This window comes from Euprymna scolopes, chromosome 7 (assembly GCF_053919585.1).
Source record: "Euprymna scolopes isolate OS-2025 chromosome 7, ASM5391958v1, whole genome shotgun sequence".
Taxonomy (NCBI): Eukaryota; Metazoa; Mollusca; class Cephalopoda; order Sepiida; family Sepiolidae; genus Euprymna; species Euprymna scolopes.
Window position 1 is genome coordinate 132,755,601 of NC_136488.1, and position 19,198 is coordinate 132,774,798.

A 19,198-nucleotide genomic window follows, 5' to 3' on the forward strand; every position below is an offset into this window, starting at 1 on the left:
TCATGAAAAATCCAAGATGGCGACCGAAAAATCCAAAATGGCCACCATGACGCGATTCAAAGAAATTAACAAAATATGACTTGTAGCATATCAAATGGAAGGAAATTTTGTACAGATTACAATTATTTTTTCAAGTACATTACACTAATAATGATAATTAAATTTCATTTTAATGGCTTCAAGTTACTGTGACAGTTATCAGGTGAGTTTCTACCACTACTTTGTATGATTTTTTTATTTTTAAGTCATTGTCAAGACTTCAAGAAACATTGCGACCATTTTTATTGTTCTCATGTAACGTTTGGCACTACTTGTTTTTTTTTTTTAACAGAATAAATATTTACAACACCAAAAATTTATCGAGGTAGGTAGAAAAGTGACTTGACTTTGGTAACATTTATTTGTTGTATCTTTGTTTTTTGACTACTTTTTCATGCCTCTGTAGATTGTAAAACAAACCCAATAAAAGTTATTCTTTTACTTAACTGGATAAGTGGTTTGTGTGGTTTAACGAGTTTAAAAGCATGGTCATTTTCGGTTATTCTTTTTCTTTCCATAATTAAAACTTATGTTTTCTAAATAATAAAAATAAAATGAATATATGTTTGTAAGTTACTTGATGAACGTTTTGTTTACAGATTTTTTTGTGCACGTCCCGGCACACAAAAAAATCTCATGTTTATATGCGGTTGCCACAACTTCTATCGATTTGTGCATAAGTTTTTATCCAATTCTTATCAAATTTTAGGACAAAAGAAATTAATATATTCACTATTAAATAGCGTTTGAACACAGTTTCTATCTTTACTTATCTTTGTACTACAAAGCGTCAACTTTGAGATATTTTAACTTTTGACTGGAAAGATGTAGGAATTGTGTTCAAGTTCCATAGTTGATACAATTCTTTTCCCTGATTAGCTAAAACTATTAGAAATGTAATCAATGGGTACAAATTCCTCTTCGAGCATTTATGTGAACGCACCCCGACCGCCTTTTTTGCAAAAAAGTGATCTACTGCCAGCAAGCATACGTTAGTCTGTAATATAAATCTCACCTATCTGTTTAAATGTATGTATGTATGTATGTATGTTTGCTTAAAACTCTTGGCAGAGGCGATGGATTTTCACGAGATCGGTATCATTTTGAAGCTCGACCCTTCAGACGACAAATATCAAAAAAATTGGCCAAAAACATTGATTCCTTCACCCTCAACTAGGCACTTTTCTAATGGGAGGGTCAATGTTTGTGTGGACATTTTTTGCAAGTCATTCAACCCTTGTGTTCACGATGTTGCAACCACGGTAGGCACATCGGTAAGAGTTTGCATTTTTTCACCTTTTTTTCCTCTGGTGCGTTACGTGTTTGAGCCTGCTTACGACTTTTTTTTTTTTTTTTTTTTTTTTTGCTCAACCAACACCCTTACACACACCTCCACTTTCTTTTCCTCCTTCGCGTCACAGGTTCGAGCCTGCCTGACTACAACTTTTTTTTTTTGCTCAACACACACACACAAACACCGGGCACTCACGCAGGCTAGTCACATTTATTTAAGAGTCATTCAGATAGCCTTAAAATTAGATATTATTTTAGACCTTGCCCCCCCCCTTTCAACTGTTTACAGTGATATTTCATCTTTGGAAAACTGGTACAAGCTTGATCCCTAGGGATAAAGGCAACATCTAATCGCACTAAATGAAAGGGGTCATGAGATACCTTGGTGCCAAGAGACTAGAAACTCAAACTCTTTGCGAAAACAAAAAAACAAGTTTGCATAAGTAGGTACTTGACATTGTCAGATTGCTATATGCTATCCTTAGACTTGGACATTTTTTTTTTTTTTTTTTTTTTCATGTAGAGAAAAGAATTTTACTGATACGCAATGTTTATCATCATTTACTCATTTTTAAATTCTTAATTTTGAAAAGACATTTTATCTGAAAAAAATAAGGGGGGGGGCGGTATTCTTGCAAATTAACATCCCAGCAAAAAAAATATTCTGATTATGGTCAACTAACGTAGTTCCTAACTTCCGGCGTGGCTACTACCAATAAAAATGAAGGAACTGATTTGCATTGTAACCGCTTCTGGTAGAAGTTACGCCAGAAGTTAGGAAGTACGTTAGCTAACAAAAAAAAAAAAAAATTTTAAGTCTTGTTTAAGACAATCTAAAACATCAATAAAGTAAATAAAATGATGTCATTTCATGACATTTTGATTTATAATTTATCTTTAAATTCTATTCAAAAGAAATGTCTTCTAAAGTGTATAATTACTTTTCCCTTCATATTTATGCCCGGAGCTGGGGTGACGCACACGTTAAAATAACTGACAGCACGTACATTTAAATTTTTCTTCTCCAAGGATTACCTCCTCCTCATAACAAAATGAAGAAAAAAATACGGACTGGACCTAAAACCCTGATGAAGCTAATTTTTTAGCGAAATATTGGAATGCAACAAAGTAAAAATTATTTTTTCAGCTTTCTAATTTATCTTTAAATTCTATAAAAAACAATTTAATATTTAGAAAAGGGATGAGTTCCATATATAAAAAAAAAATGATCCCTCATTTCTGTGCATTTAGCACAATCAACGTTTTTGTTATAGGAAATATTACAAAGGCAGGGAGTTTTTATTTTTTTAGGCGATTACATATGGCTTTGTAACCTTGTCACTCTTATTTAAGGTTAGTGGTTAAAAAAAAAATCAAAAATAAATATGCTCCCTCTTCAAACTTAATTTTGTTCTTAATTAACCCTTCAACGAATCTATATTTAGTAAAAAAATAAAAAATAAAATAAATAAATTGCCCATCTTTTTTTGTCAAAGTTGATGCTGACAAAGAACACGATTGTCTTACGTAGTTTTTGACTTTTGGGAGGACACAGACAACTGACATTAAAATAAATGATACCACAATACGAGATACATGTTCATTCGTGATGTATCTTTAATATTGTCTTTATTTTGTCAATTTCCAACTCTTTCTGTTACAGTAATTGAAAATGGCATTTGTTTTACCTTCTAGTCATTTGCAAACTTTTTTTTCATATAAGTACACCTTAATTATTCTATTCTTAATTTAACTTGTATTAAAATATTCTTAATTTAACTAGAAAATTAATTTAGTATAAAAAATCTCGAATTCTTTCAAAATGCTATCCTGATTTAAAAAAAAATATCAAGTTCAATTTCAAACATATCTTATGTATAAATAGATCTAAGTGCTCATTTAGAATTACACTAAAAGAAAAAAAATACAGAAAAATATTAATATATGCTCTCATCATAGAACGAAGACGTCATATTCCAAAAATTATGTAAATTGATCAATAGTTTTCTTTATATAGAAAATCATTTTTTACAACTTTTAACAATTTAAAGGCTAAATTGTATGCATTTAGAAGGCTGATTTTGTTCTAAATAGTTCGACTTTAATTATCTCCCTTTATTATAAACAATGGCTGCCATAAAATTATTAATTGTTAAAAATGATAAAAATTGACTTAATCAAAATTAAATAATTTATCAATTATATGATTTTTGGAATATGACATCTTTATCTTGTGACGGGTACATACATCATAAAGATTTGTATTTTTGTTTCATTCTGCTTGAATAGATTAGAGGGAATTAAAACTTGCATTATGACTGAACTTATACATTAATGACCTGAAAGTTTCAGCTCCTTTTGCAGATATTGACAGTGTAAGATTGTAAAAAAGCAACCCCAGTCATGAATATGCACCAGAAGCAGAGATACGTCATTGAATTCCTCCAACAATCCATTGCTGGCAAAAGTACATTAAGAATCGTGGTAAATATGTAGAAAAATAAATTCCAGAGTACAAGAGGTCGCTTGTTTTAATGGTACAACTCGTCTTCATAACTTTTTTTTTTAGTTAAAAAAAAAAAAAAAAAAAAAAAAAAAGGGGGGGGATTACTTTTGGAACGATGCTTGTACTATTATACCATCTTAATGCTCAATTCAGTTTCCTATAGTATTATAAACTAACACATTTTCTTTCAATGCTCAATGTAGGGCGAAGCGTAGCATCTGTTCTCTTGTCATCAGAACATCCTCTTTGTGAAGATGGTGTATGCCAAAATTTGTCATAATCATTAGCAAACTTTATATTCTTTCGTTTTTGTTAACTCCTGGCATCAAGTGGCTTCACACCTTGTTAAGAGTGATTTCCATAATAATAAAAAAAAAAAAAAAAAAAAAAAAAAATTGGGGTGCAACTACACTATAGAGAAATTCGAAATTTTTAATATTGAATTTCAAGGTAATCTAACCTTCTCCACTTAATTGTCATGTTACAGTAATGAATATGCCCAAAAATTACGACAAACGGTAAGGTAGGAAAAAGTTTTGACAAAAAATAGCGAAAATATGTATCTCTAAAACAAAAAAAAAACAAAAAAAAAAAAAACAGTTACAAAGAAGGTAAATACCGTGCAAATATTACCGATTTCAGAGAAATTTTTCAAGAAGCTTTAAATAAGTGATATACTTTTTTTTTTTTAATATAAAAACTGCAGGTTATTAGATTTCCTGCTGGCACACAAACATTCAAGCAAGTTTGTGATTGTGAGATGTGATTAATAATGCAAGTTCAATTATGATTAAATTCTGATAATTTTAAATGATTTTTTAAATGTGCATAAACAATCATAAATATGAGTTAACAGCCTTATTTTTAGCATAACAGAGTTACCTCCCATGTTATATCATGTGTTGCTAAAGAAATCGTGACACATTTTTACAATAAAGATCAAAAACTTGAGGGTTCTTTTTTTTTTTTTTAAATAATGCGGTAATATTTAAGTAGTTCTGACATGCTAATTGACACAAAAAGTTAGTAGATAATATTTATTTTTTTAAATAGATTTTTTTCGTTTTCTGCTATTATAGTGTAGTTGTAATTTTTGCATGGTGGTATGGTTGGGGAGCAATTCTAAAGGCAAGTGGTCCGAGTAGAAAAATCTTCTGGCATCTAAGGACCTCTACATAGGGCACTTATGTTAAGATGCAGGAAGTTCAGAGCAAAGTTATTTTGAATATTTTATTCAAACAAAATAGGAACATCAAACTGAACAGAAAAATCAGATTCTTGAAGACGTACATATGGTCAATTCTCCTTTATAGTTTGCAAAAGTTGGACAGTAATGAAGGCGGCTGAAAGTCATTTGGAGGCAGCAGAGGTGCCTTTTTTTTTAAGGAAAAGGCTATGAATCTCATGGACAGAAAGGAAGACAAACAGAGAAGTCATGTGTGAGGCAGCTTACAGAAGATCACTACTCAATACCGTACATGCCAGACAATTAAAGTTCTTTGACCATTTAACGCAGGCTTGGAAATAAGCTTGATGTTAGAAGTCAACAAAAAAAAAAAAAAAAAAAAAAAAAAAAAAATCGCCAGTAAAAAGGGAAGAGGAAGACAATGAACAAAGTTCATTGACAATTCCAACAGAGTCACTCGAAACAATCATAGAAGTCATCAGGAAAATCGAATGCAGAGGGGACTGGAGAACCATGATCATCAATGTCTGCAATAACAGACCTGATACTTGAAGATTTAAACAATTGAAACCCATCTCGTGGATTGGTTGGTTGGTTATTTTTGTTTTACGGCATATCAACCCTTTTCGGGTTATTTAATGCCGAATCCAAAGATTTTGAAGAAAAATTTTTTTTAATAGAATATATTTGTTGTTTTCACGTCGGTTTCTATTTACCCCATAATTGGGACCCTAACAGATACTACCACTCCTGGTCAGAGTAGACCTGGGAGCAATGGTAATTAAAGGGTGGCTCCACACTCCCTAAAGCCCACAAGCTGGGGCCTCACCACTGGATAAAGTTTAAGGTCATATCCAGGACCCCCATTGAGGGACTTTTACCCTCTGCAGGGGGGCAGTCAGCGTATTCTAATCCCCCACCGACAGGGCCGCCATCTCATGGAAGTGCATAGGAATGCAATAACGTGTCTGAAGCTGAAGTTAAAACATTTCGTTTTTGCATCCTATCCATGTGGTTGGTGCACCAGCCCAGATGTGGTAACAATACTCCATGCATGGGCAAAAAAAAAAGTGGTTTTATAGATACGTAGCAGTTATATGGATTTGGTTGTTTTACGGCACATCAACCCTTTTGGGATTATTTAACACCAAATCCAGTAAAAAAAAAAAAAAAAAAAAAAAAGTCTTTATTCTACAAGTTTTTATACCTTCAAATATTTATTTATGGTATTTGGTTTGGTTGTTTTGTAGAAGAAAATTGTTTTTGTATTCATTCTTTTGCAAACTGTTATCCTCATCTTTATATTTGTTGTTTCAACTAATCCTCTGGCCTTAACTGATATTTTTTTAGTCCATTCTTTTAATAATAAATAAAACTTTTCATTGAGTATTTCCAAATATTTTAAAGTTAGAAGCATTTTTTACAACAGTTTTTTTTTTTATTTTATTTTTTTTTAAACTAAAACGATTGATGAATTCAATATTTTAGCACCGGGTGTAATTTATTTCTTTGAAATATATTTAAAACTTAAGTTTTTGTTTGTTTGTTTTATAACATTTTATCTGGGGTGGGGGGGTGGGTTCTAACTATTCTGCATTTTCACCCAGCAATTTAATGGAAAAAAAAAAAAAAAAAAAAAAAAAGATACCATAAAATTTAACTTGAAAATCCTATCTAAAATATAGCATGGTGCATACACTGCACAAGCACCATTATTATTATTATTATTATTATTAACAACAACAACAACACTTCACAGGGAACGTAGACCCTGCATAAACAGATTTTAATTTAATAGTTGCTCCCTAAAATCATTAAGCACAAAAACTTTTTTGAAGGTACTATTTGAGGAAAAAAAAAAAAAAAAAAAAAAAAAAAAAAGGCCAAAAGCATTATTTGAATATCCATGCAAAAATAAATGTAACAAAAAATAAAAATATTCGTGTGGAAAATATTAAAAAAATGAAAATAAAATAAAAACAAGCACAAAATAAAAGTATGAATCACATTTAATTAAAGAAATTTAAAACATTCAAAAAATAAAATACACACCCGATTACAAAAACAGTGTGAGATATATGTGAAGAAAGTTAAAGAAAACTTCTGGGAGCAGCCATTAAATTAAAACCCGTTTATGCAAGGTCCACATTCCCTGTGAAGTGCAAAAAAAAAAAAAAAAAAAAAAAAAACTAGATGACATCGACTAGCACCACACCAACTAGTTCTGAATGGTCAGAGAGTATGGAAAGTCCGAGGTGGGAGAGTACTAACCACTGGAAGTATGCAATTCAAAAATTATGTAATTCTATATAGATAATTATGTAATTCTATATAGATAATATTTATATTTTAAATTGAATAAAGTTCAGTTTTGTTATTAACCGAATTGGGTTAATTTATTTTCTTTTATTAACATGTTTTAATGCTCATTTTAAAAATGTCCTCATATAGTATCGACAGTGACAGTTTGACAAATCTTACCTACATTGCCTGCAGTCATTTTTCAGTTAACAAGCCTTCTATATCTCGGTGGCCGTGGTTCAGGTTGAAGGAGAAGGACCAATGAAAGAAGGGTACAAAGTCGTAGCACTCCTTTGGAGGCCAATCCTGTGTCTCTTTGGACTTCTGAGCAGGCGCCAAGTCCTGCTGCCACATCCAGGATCTGCCAGCGGTCACCTGATTGCACCAAGGGATCACCACACTCTTCAGCACATCCAGGTACACTTTGGTGTCAACTTTCAAGCTGCCTTCGAAGACGTGAGTTGGCATGATGTGGCCCTCACTTGAAACCACACCAAAGACTATAACTGCGGCCGTAAACTTTGTTTTCATCGCCCTGGGCATGTCCGTTATTCGTGGCAATCCAGCGATGCATTTTGAGGGTGCTGGCAATGGTCCTGTTGTCATAACTTGGATCGTTAAAGAGCACGAATTGTACAGCGGCGCATCTCCCATCTCGCTCGTTGAACATTGTTTCACTTTCAGACATAATAGAACACTTCTATCACTCTTGGGATTTGTACACAACTGACCAACTAGTAGATGGTCTACAACAAAAAAGAAAACTGGTTTTCATCAAATGGAAATGGAATCATGCTGTCTTTTCTATGGCGACAATTTTATCCTTCCACCCTTTAGAAGTTATGATATATCTGCGCAGGATCAAGATTCTAACACAAACGTGTCTTAGCACCAAAAATACAATTCAAATCAGTTCTTGTTATCCTGCGAAGCCAGCTAGAATGGAACTCCCAGGATACAGCATTCATTTACAGACAAAAGCCAGCCTCCTAGACAATTCTTGTGTTCCAGTTTTCTCCTGAATAAAAACACGAGCAACGTTCCAAAACTAATGCCTCCTATACTTTTATTTCACTCAACTAGATCAAGAGAATGCAAACTGCATTGTTATGATGACTGAACTTATGCATTTATGACCTGAAAGTTTCACCTCTGTTCCATATATAAATAGTGTGAGACTAAGAAAGCAACCCCGGTCATGAACGTGCATTAAAAGCAGAGACGAGTCATCAAGTTCCTCCATGCAGAAAAAAATTGAAGCAATCAACATTCACCGGCGCCTGTTGAAAGTTTATGAAGCCAATGCGATTGATGTTAACAGTTAGGAGAGGAGTTTGTCAATTTCAGAGTGGTGATAGATGCTAATGACAAGCACCCAGCCAACGTGTTAAAAGGTATTGCCACATGGACTTATGGTCGTATGTGTTTTGTGTGCTCAAGACATTAGAGTGGTAATTTCCAGTGACCAACGAATGTCTGGTTGCATTTTAAGGGGTAGATTACTAGACAAAGTTAAGTTTTGCCACTGGGACTAAGGGTTGTGCAGGTTTATGCAAAGGAGATAGTATTTAGATCGTTAAATATGAATTATTGGTATTTAAGTCAAAGTCCCAATTTAACAACACTCAACGATTGCTATGTTAACTGGCAGAGTTTCTAAATAAAGGTAGACTTATGTTTTGTTTTGTTTTTTTTTTTTTTTTGATATTATAACACATACAAACATATCTCTCTCATAGATATAAGTGAGAATGTATGTCCCATGAAATCACTCTGGATCAATGACAATACTGTCATGTGTATATTTTATAATGCCAGAGTTGAGAGCGAGCGGCTTGTCAATTGCTCTCCCAAAGGCCCAATGTACCTACATAATTTTCATAGATTATGTATATAGAATAGTAAAAATTTTTGAAGAAAAAGATCTATTTAGTTTATGTTTTGTTGTGGGGGGGGGGGATGGATATTTGTTGCGGTGGACACTCAGGTACCTTGCACAAACCCTGGTTCTAAGAGACCTTCGATACTTGAAGATAGTGTCTAAATCTTATGTGTTAGGATTATGTATGCGCAAATTATGATTAATTTTCATAGATTATGTATATACAAGAGTTAAAATAATTTTTGAAGACAAGGAATTCATGTTTTGAAGGAATAAATTAAAGATGGTCTCTTACAATATGATTTTATTATTTGTATTGAACTATGTAACAATATTACTTCCTGAGTATTTTAGTACTTATTAGTTTATCTCATTTGGGTCAATTTTATATTTAAAATACAATGGACACTATTTTCATAGAAATATTAAACTCATATTTACATGTTTTCCATGTAAATATTGAACTCATATTTACATGTTTTCCATCCAGGGCAGGCGTAGCCAAGATTGAACTTGCTACATGAGTTTGTAGCGTAATTCAAATCTTGTCAGTAGCTGAGTACTTGATGCTTCACTAGGGCTATCAAGGGTATTTTTTTTTTATCGTGACGCCATCACTAAATGGGTTGCCTACCACGGCTTAAGGGTCTCATCTACCCTCGAGAGAAAGATAGACCGCGCCAGTTTCTCAGGCTGGTATTTTACCTCACGGTACATACAGCGCCTCACCTTCCCCCCCACCAAAAAAAAAAAAAAATCAGCATTATCGAAGCATTTGTTTATCTTCTATCTATATAAAAGCGAAAATGTGTGTGTGTGTGTGTGTGTGTGTGCGCATTTTTTCTGCATGTTTGCCAAAGGCTTTTTTCGGGGTGGTTCTCGGCTTGCTCACTCATTCTTATAACTTTTTATATGCTACCGAGATGATATCTTACACTTACGAAACGTGGTCGTAAATATATTTTTATTTCGGACACTTTTATCTTACAATTACAACAAAATTTGCGCTAAAAATTCGTTTGCTGCTGCTGCTGCTATGGCATAAGATTTGACCTAGAAAAACCACCTTCAATGTTTAAATGCTTATTTCCGACTTATCAAAAGTCCCTGGCTTCCTGGCCTCATGATATATCATCAGACTATTAACCTCAAGGCTTCAGGTTCAAGCCTACCTCCCTCCCAAAACTTTTTCGCTGTTTTTTTTTTTATTCAAGCCTTCTTTTTTATCTACCACCCTCCAACACACATACGGGTATCTCTCCCCCCCCATCAGGTTCGAGCCTACCTCCCTGCCAAAACTTTTTTTGCTGTTCTTTTTTAATGTTTGTTTTCAAGCCTACCTTCCTATCAAAACTTTTTTTTGATCTACCCCCCCTCCAACACATACACCTACAAACACCCAGGCAACGCCGAGTACCCTCGTTAGTATATAAAAGTGTGTGTGTGTATGTCTCGCAAAAACTTTCCACACAGATGACAGATTTTCGCCAGATAGGTATCATTTTGAAGCTCAAACCTTCGGACGACAAATATCGAAAAATTGACTAAAAAATATCAATCCCTTCACCCTCAATGGGTCGCTTTTCTACAGGGAGAAGTAGCAAAAAAATAATTCCTTAATTTTCCTTTTCTACTACTACTACTACTACTACTACTATGGCATGATGTTTAACCTAGAAAACATTGACGTTAGTTTAACCACCGGCTGTTTTTTTAAACGTTTAATTTCGTCAGTTCTCAGTTCTGTCTTGTTAGTGTTGGGGTAACGTGTCATACTTTTTTTTCAACCTTAACCTCAAGGCTTTGAGTTCGAGCCTACCTCCCTACCAAAACTTTTTTTCCTTTTACACTTCCAAACACTCAGGCAACGGGTTTTTCTAAACCCTCGCTCCCAACACACACCTCCAAACACCCGGGCACCCCTACTAGTCATATATATATATATATATATATATATATATATATATGTGTGTTAGTGTGTGTGTGTGTGCATTTTTTGTGTATGTCCGGCAAAGGGGAGGGGGCTCAGGGTGGTCACTCATTCTTAAAATTTTTTATATACTGCCTAAATTATAATATCTACGAGTTACGAATGTAGGTCACATCTATCTTTTATTTGAACGACTTATACATGCTATTTTCGTGATTTTTTAAAAATCTCCACGTGTATGTTTGGCTTTTCAGTATAAAAGCGAAACTGAATCATAGAAAAAGTGGTTCTGCCTGGCACTCGTGCCGGGAATGTCCACAAAGCAATCAGTTTGATCAATGTGGGGGAAACCCCTTATATCAGGTCCTGGATTTGACCTAAAACTATATCCGATGGTGAGGCCCCACCTTGCGGGCCTTGGGGAGTGTGGAGCCACCCTTTAATTGCCATTGCTCCCAGGTCCACTCTGACCCGGAGTGGTAGTACTTGTTAGGGTCTCAACTATGGGTTAAATAGAATCAGACTTAAAAAAAAAAACAAATACACTCCATTAAAAATCGTTCCTCAAAATAACTAGATTCGGTATTAAATAGCCTGAAAAAGGTTGGTATGCCGTAAAACAAAACCAACCAACCCTTATATCAGACAATTGCTATTCAGTTGGACACTCCTTTTTTTTTATATGCAATAAAATTCTGTTTTAAACTTGGTAAAAATGCTTCAGACTGCTTTTGGATCATCTTGCATGAATTGAGCATCAGCTTTTGAGTGGCATAAGAGATTCAAGGAAGGCAGAGAGTTTGTGAAGGGTGATGAGAGGTATGGGAGGAGTAAGAAAGTCAGAACATCAGAGTTGATTGGCCAAATAAAGAATTTCATGAATAAAGACCGTTGTGTGTCTATAGAGACAAGTTCACAGTTTGATGTTAGTGTGGGAACTGTACATACAGGTATTTGCAAGGAACTGAAGATGTAGAAGATTTGCAGTTTGTCCCAAGGGTGTTCAGAGAAGATCAAAAAGAAAGACGCCATGAAAGCGGGAAAATGTTCCTCGCTCACCCTATAGTCCAGATCTTGCTCCCCTCCGACTTTTGGTTATTCCCTAATATCAAGGAAAACCTGTGAGGGATGATGAGAGGTCTGGGAGGAATAACAAAGTCAGAACATCAGAGTTGGTTGGCCCAATAAAGAATTTCATGGATAAGGGCCGTTGTGTGTCTTTAGAGACAATAAGTGCACAGTTTGATGTCAGTGTGGGAACTGCACACACAATTATTCCTGAGGAACTGAAGATGCAGAAGATTTGCGTAAATGCACCAGTCCACAACTCCATCCTTGTAACAGACTATTTAACCAAGATTGGCATTGAGACAGTTCCTCGCCCTCCCTATTGTTCAGACCTTGCTTCTTGTGACTTTTGGTTATTCCCTAAGCTCAAGGAAAACCTTAGAGGCTGTCATTATGAGACAACTGAGGAGACAAAAGAGGCTGTGACAAGAGTCATTGACATGCTCCCACAAGAGGACTTCCATGGGGTCTTCCAGAAGTTGTTGGAACGGTACAACAAGTGCATTGCTTCAAACGGAGCTAGATTCATCTGTGTGCTATCAAGAAAAGTGCCTGCATGAAAAACGCCTAAAAATTTACTGAAGTCACCTCGTATGTGGAAAGAGAAATAAAATTTGTTTTTACAAGTGAACAAATCGCAAGCTGTCAGTGTTTGACAATCAAATTGGACAGAACTCTCATTTTAGCTTTAATTTGGCAGCTTATTTTAATTTCTCTTAAAGAGCTCTACCATAAATAATATATTAAATGTTTTTATTTATCCACATATTTGAAAATAGTGTAATTGAGAATGTGTTATACCCTGCTCTGTCTAAAATGTTGGACGAAAAGGGAAAGTATTTTTTTTTGGATATCTTTCCAGACAAGGCATCAAACCACTGTATGTAAGGAGATAAAAAAAAAAAAAATAAATAAATAAACACAAAAGTAAAGATCAAAAGAATAAGAAACAGCAAGTCTTCCTTCTTTGGCAGAAACGTTGCTTATGAAACATGAGGACAAAATAAGGGAAGCTAGAATTACAAGGCTACCAAAAGTAGATCCAAGATCCACTTTTTATTCTTGATAAGTAAAATAAAAATAAATTATATAATTCATTTTAGCTTGGGGTCTACATAAATAAATTTTGCAGTTTATGTGAAAGCGATATAACTGAAAAGAAATCAAGTTAGTTTAGTGCAAATATGTGAGAAAAATTGCATTTGGAATAAAATTAATTCTAAACTACTTCGAAAATTATGTTCCATTGAAGGAACAATGGTAGGTAAAAAAAAAAAAAAAAAAAAAAAAAAAAAAATGGGAAAAAAAAAAAAAATGGGAAAAAAAAAAAAAAATGGGAAAAAAAAAAAAAAAATGGGAAAAAAAAAAAAAAATGGGAAAAAAAAAAAATGGAAAAAAAAAAAAATGGAAAAAAAAAAAAATGGAAAAAAAAAAAAAATGGAAAAAAAAAAAATGGAAAAAAAAAAAATGGAAAAAAAAAAAAATGGAAAAAAAAAAAATGGAAAAAAAAAAATGGAAAAAAAAAAAAAAAATGGAAAAAAAAAAAAATGGAAAAAAAAAATGTGCAAGACAAAACCAGCTATTCCAATTTTAAACGTTTCTTAACACGTTAATTGTAGATTAAAAAAATAATTACCCAATACTTGTGTAATACCGAACGCCATAAGAATTAAGAATAACTAATATCGACAAGAACACGAAATATGCATAGGTGCCACAGTAAATAACTTCAAATGTATAATCACTGGGACTGCGACAACAGAATATTCTTTTGACTCAAGTATATATCCAACACATATACGCCATAATCATGTTGATACACCGGTTCTCGTCAGATCACCAAAGTTAAGCAACGTCGAGCCTGGCTAGTAGCAGATGGGTGACCATTTGGGAATTCTAGTCGCTGTATGTGCTCTCCGCTCATCTCGGCATTGTTTCCAGTCGTTCTGTACCTCAACTTGCCACTGGTATGCAACAATGTTGACTCAGGAGAGGGGTGGTTGGAGACTGCACAACTCTTGCCACACAAATTTCATGTGCAGGCATCCTTACAATGGGTATCCATAGTCTGTCAAGATTGGAGGAAGCTTTTTTTTTATATCCAACTCCACATTCGTCTATATAAAAACACAAGATATTAACAGATATATACTCAAGAGTCAAAACAATGAAAAGAATATGCTGTTGTCACAGCCCTATTAATTGCATGACATTTCAAAGTGAAAAATAAATAATACACACTGTCTAAATATATGAGAACAGGGAATAAAAACATTTGGGCATTTTTTTTAAAACTATCGACTAGAAATGGAACAAGTGAAGCATGCATGGTCCCCCGTGAGTGCACAGTGAACAAGGCATAAAAAAAGAAATGACTAAGTTCATCATTGTCCACCACCCCTTTAGCCCCCAAAATACCCAGGGGATGTCAAATCCTGGTGAAAATGAACAAATGGTGCCGTTTTAGGCCTTAACATATGTAAATTTGAGTTCTGCACCATGCAAAAAAAAAGAAATGACTAAGTCCATCATTTAATAAGCACAAAAGTGTCAATTTTAGTCATTTTCATCCGAAAGCTATCCCTAGGGGAGCAACCGGAATTTTTTTCGGAAAATCCGTTCTGTTACTTTTTTTTTTATTTATTCATATTATGCTTAATGTTTGTGCAAAATTTCAAAAAATTCCCAGGCATAGTTATTGAAAAAAGTGCGGCCAGACAAACGGACAAGGGTGAATTTACAGGTCCATCCTCCTTTTATCGGGGGGGGGGGGGACCAAAAATGGTCAAGAAACAAGTATATGACAAACTAGCAGAGTGACCAAATGTTGCCTGGGATTGTATGATGATCAAAAAATGTTTCACATTCCCATATTTTTTATTGTCATCGAAATCAGTGAAATAGTTCATTTTTCAAATCAAATCGATTGATTGCCTGCTTTAGTTGGGGACACATCACAGTGTACTGGAAGGAAACTTCACATGCCTCCCTGGAGTGACTTAGTCCACAATATATTGTAGTTTACATTAAACTGTACAGAAACTACTGTTGATTTTATAAAATTTTTTTAAATATAATGACTTGAATTAAAGTTTAAAATGCAAAAGTCAAGTATCATGCTTCAATTGTGCTCTAAACAGAAATATTTCAAATGTGCCCTTATCATATCCAAGAATCTACGTTTGATTTTATGTGTTGGCCCTTTCGGCTTGTGCAGTAATAAAATTGCTCAAATGCACTCGAGCTGTTAGGCTGTACATGCTGTTAACTTTGGTCAAAATCGCCTGCTCCTTCATCGGATGTTTTTGATACTTATGTAAGGCATTCCAGTACAAAACCTATTTAAGAACACCGCAAGATACATAAAGTACATTTGTATGAAATTTCATAAAAATCGGCCCAGTCGTTTCGGGGTCTATAGAGAACAAACCAACATACAAAGTTCCTTTTATATAATAGAAGATAGATAAATGTTATCAATTTGGTTTTAAGCCGAAAAAAAACTTACTAAGGGATCAAAATTGAAAACAAAACAGTTGACCTTGGCAGCAGTAGTCGACTACATTCATAGGTTAAACAACATTTTTTTTATTTGTATGCGCATGGACATGGTTCAGAGGCTAAGGAATGAGGCTGGAGAGTTGTACGTTTCGGTTCTAGCTGATGGCACCAAAGTCTTTTTTTTTTTTTTTTTTTAATTTTTTTTACTTTTGATATCACTACTATATTAGTACAATATAATAATTGATAGATAATTGGCTTTATAATAATCGCATTATCTGCACGAATTAAAATATATTTAAGTGTATCCTCTGATTGGACAACGCCGGGGTGCCTGCTAGTATAAAACAAAACTAAAACATGGGCAGATAACTCATCTCTTCTGCTATCATCTTGTTTGGTACCACATGACATCAATTATTTTCATGGCAAGTGCTCGTCTGAGCTCCAATCTATGGTCCCCACACACCAAACTTTCATGAGAAACACTCGTTTAGCTGAAAAAAACTATCAATAATTTCCCCCACTCTTTATCTGTGCCTAAACCTAAACGTAGATTCCATGAACAAAGCTTCTATCTTAGAAGTGCACGCCTGTGGAACTCTCTTCCGTTTGCCTGCTTTTAAGCTGACTACAGTATGGTCGTCTTCAAGTCCAACATAAACAAGTTCTTGATGAGCCATTCCCCTCAAGTAATCCAATTTACCAAATTTACACTTCTAACACGATTACTATGATATTGTCCCACTGATTACTATTCACTCTTTAACCCTCATCCTCGAGTGGCCTCTGAGCCTTGATAAGTGGTGACTCCTATGTAAAAAAAAAAAAAAAAAAAATGGTCCCCTCTTACCAAGCTTTCACAAAAAGCACACGTCTCGCTATAACTGCGATCAAAATTGTCTTTGTGCCGAAATCTGAATGCAAATTTTATGAACAAAGCTCCTTTCTTAGAACTGCGTTCCTGTTGAACTGTTCCACTAGCCTGGTTTCCACTATATGATTATGATATGGTCTCTTCCAACAGATCCCTAAACTTGTCTCCGTTACCACTGTACACTTAACCTTTTCTCGAAGTCTTCAGGCCTTGATAAGTGGTGACTTCCTTACGAGAAAAAAAAAAAAAAAAAAAAAAAAGTCAGTGTACGCTGCTTGTCCAACCGAAGACCTACCTTTAGAATGTTGGCTTTTAAGGATATATAGGGGAAATCCGGCCCGCTATGAACAAATATCGCTTTTAAATTTATCGGCGGCAACTAGTTCGAAAGATACAAAATTCATTATCTTTCGTTTTCCTGTAGTAGTTTTGCTTGGCAGCCATTTTGTTCTTGCTTTAGCAGCTAAGAGAAACTGCAGGCTGTGCGCATGTGCACATAAACAAAAAAACTTTCTGAATATGGAAAAAATTCAGGGACAATACTTCCTTCAATAATAATAAAAAATATTTCAACGAATTAAAATGTTTCAAGAAAAAAAATAATTAAGAGCAGAGAAACTTAAAGAAATTTTTTTTCTTTAATACAAAAAAAAAAAAAAAAAAAAAATCAGAGGCGATACTTCCTTCTTCAATAAAAATATTTCCTTCAATGAATTAAATAAAAAAAAAAACATTTCAAGAAAAAAAACAAAAATTTTAAGAGCAAGCTGGTTGAATTCTTTTTGAGAGACTTTTTCAATTATAGGTATTCAGTAAAAGTAGTGCACTTATTTGCTGCAAAACTCGAACAGCGTTTGCGCATGCTCCAGGATCCTGGAATTAAGGAACATGGCGGACAATTCAATCTAAAGTAATGGCAGAAACACTAGAGGATGACCTCCAATCAGTAGTGGAATGGGGACAAAAATGGATGGTCACGTTCAATGCCGCCAAGACAAAATTGGGTTCATTCAATAATTACAAGAAACCTTCTCTACCACCTATAGCAATGGCCAACGACTCTTTATCTGAGAGTACGTCTCTCAAGCTCCTTGGCCTAACGTTCACAGGAAACATGAGTTGGAACAATTACATCGAGAGCATTACCAGGGCCGCTGCGAGGAAGGTGGGCTCTCTCTACCATGCTAGAAAACTTCTAACACCCGAAAGTATCCTGTACCTCTACAAGGCCACTATTCGCCCATGTATGGAGTATTGCTGTCATTTGGGCTGGTGCATCGGCTACTAGTCTCTCGCTCCTTGACAGGGTTCAAAAGAGAGTCGCAAATCTGATAGGCCCTAAACTGGCATCTAAGCTTCAGCCTCTGTCCCATCGTCGAAACGTTGCATCCCTCTGCCTGTTCTACAAGTATTATAATGGTGAATGCTCTGATGAACTGCAAGCACTTGTGCCACCACGACGTAAACACCCTCGACAGACCCGACAAGCTGCAAAATCCCACCCCCACACTGTAGAGATCCCTAGATGTAAAAGATCTTTCTACTCCAGTAGTTTCTTCCCCAGAACTGCTAGACTTTGGAATTCCATTCCAGGTCACTGCTTCCCCAACTGTACTGACATGCATAAGTTCAAGTGCAACGTGAACCAACATCTTGCTGCCCTAATCCCTACATAGTACCCCAGTAGATGTTTCCCCTGATAGTAGCCCCCTACACCAAAGTGGCAATGTGCCTTGTTTGGGGTGAAAATGTAATAAAAAAAAAAAAAAAAAAAAAAAATATACTAGAAAATAACATTGCACACTGATTGCGTTTAAAAAACTACTTGGCGACCATAAATTTAAAGGCGGTAATCGTTCGTAACGGGCCGGATTACCCCTACATATACTTAAAAGCCAACATTCTAAAAGTTGGGACAAGCAGCGCACATTGATGAAAAAATAAAATGTGAAAGTATTTTTATTATCTCTTTATTAATAATGTCATCTCGATTTTTCAGCTTCAATAGTCAACTATCCACACATTTCATCCATCTTTAAAATTGTTACATTTGATTTGTATAAAATGCCTCAATCAAGTTGAGATTCAAAACCAGAGCAATCAAATATAATTCATAGTTGTTGCATTGGTTTCTTTAGACGTAAATGCTTAAATTAAGAATGAAAGTTAAAATAGGACATTTTAAAAAAAAAGTACGAATTTTAATTTCCTTTTTTATTCAGATTTTTAACCTTTATTCTTTTCATAATTCACATGTTATATTTTAAGTATTATTTATTTTTTTTAAATTATCATTTAATCGGATGTCAGTTATGAGAGCGCTAAGTACTTAATGGGACACTTGCTACTATCTTTAAATTTAAGATTCATAACATTCACTTAGATTACCCCCTCCCTCCATCCCACAAGACAAAAAAAAAAAAAAAAAGACGGAGACAAAAAATAAACAATGTAGCTGACCCCGTCCCTTTCCATCCCACAAAAAGAAAAACACGGAGATGGACAAAAGAGGACACGACAGAGACAAAAAAGGACGAAAAAGAAAAACAGAGACGGAAAAAAAAAAACAGACGGAAAAAAAACGAAAAAAAAAAAAAAAACGAAACAAAAAAAAA

At 34.4% G+C, this 19,198-nt stretch overlaps 1 protein-coding gene across 8 annotated transcripts in view; it reads right to left on the reverse strand.

The window, feature by feature from the left end:
• Positions 1–19,198, reverse strand: part of LOC145279947 (follistatin-related protein 3-like) — a 221,894-nt gene that overhangs the window by 170,977 nt on the left and 31,719 nt on the right. The window lies entirely within an intron of this gene.